Source organism: Chrysochloris asiatica, unplaced genomic scaffold (genome assembly GCF_000296735.1).
Source record: "Chrysochloris asiatica unplaced genomic scaffold, ChrAsi1.0 scaffold00061, whole genome shotgun sequence".
NCBI classification, from domain to species: Eukaryota; Metazoa; Chordata; class Mammalia; order Afrosoricida; family Chrysochloridae; genus Chrysochloris; species Chrysochloris asiatica.
In genome coordinates, this window is record NW_006408579.1 from 5,104,994 (window position 1) to 5,108,788 (window position 3,795).

A 3,795-nucleotide genomic window follows, 5' to 3' on the forward strand; every position below is an offset into this window, starting at 1 on the left:
ACCTGTGTCAGCCTTCTAGGTAGGTTTCACTTCTTTCTATATCTGATCCTGTTTGCCTTTATTATTGATATCATTTCTCAATACTAAGCCATGCACTACTAGCCACTCTATCCATGTTTATTGCTTATCTTTTCTAGGTGCAGTGGTGTTAAAAACAACAACAAAACATTAAGCACTGAGTAATATCCAATCTGTCTAGGTGGGACTGATGAAAGGAAATGCAGATAGGTCTCTTATGATACAATAGTGAATAATTGTTATCAGGACTGATTGTGAGGGTTGGAAATGTAGAGGTAGACATTTGGTAGCAAGGAGGGGAGTGATTAACTTTTTAATCTAGGAGGGGAGGTCCCTGGGACAATCAAGGGAGAAGAGCAGATAGTGGGACTCTACCCAGAAATGCAGTGATGCCTGAGACAAAGGCAGAGATGATGACATGGAGAGATGGAGCAGTTGGGCACTTTAGACACAGAGAGAGAGGAGGGCTGTTTGCTGAGGACTGGGGGCAGGATTGTAGTGTATACTCTTTGGTTGGTTGATGATTCATGGAGGGGATTGTAACCATGGCAATGAAACGATATACGATAGGATGAATGTAAAACTAAAGTTCTCCCATGTAAACTATCACATAATTCACAATAAAACATAAGAACATTAAGAAGTGCTCAACATGTAGTTTTTAATGTAACTGTGAGCTAGGTCTCATTATCTTCATGTTGGAAATGAGAAATTCCCAGTCTCAAAGTGGTAAATTTCAATCTAAGACTGTTCATGGAAAAAGCCCTGAGATGAGGATGTGTTTTGCAAGTACATTACTCGGAGGGAAACTGTACTGACTAGAAGAAAATAGAATGCTAGAATTAGTCAGAAATTAGGCAGTCATGAACATAAAATTTTCTGTTTATAGATCAAGTCTACATCTAACTGGGAAGAGGACTTTAGACTTGATATAGAAGGAAACATGTAACTTCAAAACATTTTAGATCTGTGGAAGTTTTATGAGGAGTTATTAAAGATGGTACTGCAATAAGAAGTTGGAAGACAAAGAGTGAGGTTAGATTGAGGGACCACCTTTAGACTGTAGTACTCCTATAACAGAGATAACACAAGCGGATTGATTTTACAACAGATATCTATTCTCTCACAATTTAGGAGGCTAGGGTTTTTAATTCAGAGCACTAGCTCTAAAGAAATATCCTTATCTCCTTTCAACATTGGTAAGTCCAACTTACCAATGGAGATCTTCTTGTGTCTTGCCATCAATCTTCTTCAGGATTTGGGAGATTCATAGAACAGCAACCATAGGTCTAAAGACAGTTCACTCCAGTTCTTTCTTGGTGGTAATAGGTCTCTCTAACTTCCACTTACCTGTTTAATCTCTTTTATATCTCTGAAAACATTGACTCAAGCTACAACCTAATCCTGTAGATCATATCAAGCCCTCATTAACATCATAGTCCTGAGGATTTACAACACATAAGATAATTTTATCAGGTCATAGGTAATCAAGTAACATTGAAAACTAAACAATCAAGATTAAGTGTTTGGGTACCCATATGAAGAAAGTAAAAGGGGCTAATGTGGGAAGCAGAGAAGGACCTATTAGAGAAAAAAGGAAAACAGACTTGCCAAGGGAAGAAAGTCTGAGAAAGAAATGTTGGATACTATTGGTTCTTAGATATATGTTGAACAATATGTTCTGCAAAAACAGTGTGTTTTAGGTTGTGATATAGCCTGCTTGCCCATTGCTTATGATTTGTGAAGGATAATGCATGCATGCAAAGCACCGAGGTACAGAATGCTAAGGGGGCAAAGGAAGGAGCGGAATCGAAACATCCAGGTGAAAGAAGGGCAGGGAAATAAGGAAGGGAGATTTTACACTAAGCATCAGATGGTTAGGGTTTTAACTGTGTCAAATGTAAGAAAGATAACAGGGGCACATATTGAAAAATTTAACGATTAGCTCTGACAAACCGAAGATTGGAGTGGGTTCATTGGTGACCTCAATACCTTATTAAGGGCAGGAGACAGACACCTCTAAGTTAATAATGAAGTTAGAGGAAGCAATTCAGGCTACACAGAGGCCTGGCCATGATAATAAGAAATGAAATTAGCCAGTCATTTAGGGTAAGGATCTGTGGGAGCCGGAGACTAGATGAAGAAGTAAGAGCTTGCTGACTGAAAATGGAGTTGGGGATGTGCAGGAATGAAGAGAGGTAGAAAAGTTAAGGTTTGAGCTTAAAATATTATGGAAGAGGAGGGTCATTCCATCTTTTGTGTTGATAGAAAAGAAGGACATTAAGCTCTGGAGAAGGAAATTTTGGAAAACATTTCAAATGCCTGTGAGATAATCAGAACTAGAAGGAGAGATTGCCATATTTGGGGGCACAGGAGGAAGAGTTCCTCAAAGCACTAATGGAGACAACTTATAATACAACTCTTACTAGGAAATGGCAATTGAAGTTAACAAAGAAAATGCTTTTCATTAGAAAAGCTTTTTTGTTTTGTATTTTCCCTCAGTTATGCGCAGAACCTAGGAAGGAGTGGAACCTAGTATGTTCCAAAGACAGAGGCCATGAAAACCTCATTAAGAGAGTTGGCAATGAAGAACAAGGCTATGGGTCTTGAGGCTGGGCAGTATGGTGTGCCAGAGGGGTCAAAGGAATTGCTGCAGTGGTACATGTGAACTCACAGAAGACCCTGGTGTGGACAAGCAGGTGACTTATAGGGTAGTGGTGAGTGGAAGAAGTGACTGGCGATTTGGAGACATGGAGGTTGTGAACAAAAACTAGACCCATTTATTAGATGATTCAAAAATTTCTGTTTTCCTGATGCTTAAGACCAAATATTCTGGCCTTACTTATGTTGATAAATGGAAAGAAGACTGTCAGGACCACTGTAAATAGGTGGGGAGGAGGTGGCCTTTCCTTCTCTATTCTTTTCTTTCTTTGTATTATTTTTCTTGTCAGAATTTAATTGCCACCTTTATTTCCTTTGAGAGTCAAGACATCTGCTTTTGTGGCTGAAAGGTACAATGCATGGAAAAGACAAAGAAAAGATGAATACATTTTTCTTCCCCATGAGTCAGTTTCTATCTCCTCCTCCCGTCTCCTCCTCCTTTTAATTATTCACCAACATCCTTTTACTTTATTCACTTTTCCTCTCATCTCAATGTTCATGTCACATTGTTAATCTTAAAACATACCCACTGGAGGGGAGAGAGGTTGTCTAATCCCTAAAATATGGGGTTACCAATTTATAATGCACATATGTAAAACAGCTCTAAAGTGTTTCCTTTGGCCTCCTCAATACCATTCCCGGAAGTTATACTATAGCTAAATACAAGGACATAAAAGTTTTACATTAGCCTCCCAGTCTTTCTTTCTCTCTCTACCTTCCCACTGATGAAAGACCTTTGAGCATAGACGTTCATAAATTAAAGTGTGTTGCTAATTATTCTTAGATAACAGAAGTAATTCTTTCAAATAACATATATTAGTCTTTAAAGAGCAGTTTTACTCTGAGCTTTTTAACACCAACTCACTAGTCACATCTGAAGAAGAAACAAAAGAGATTTAAAAAAATAATAAATATAAATATGTAGAACAAATATTTCATTCATGTTATAAACAAAGTAGCCTATATCTATTAATTGTTTAAGGGAGATGCTTATATGATTGGAAACAAACAAAGAATAATAAAATACAGCATGTTGTTGTTGTTGTTGTCAGGTGCCATCGAGTCAGAACCGACTCAGCAACCCCATGCACAGCAGAACGAAACAATGTCCAATCC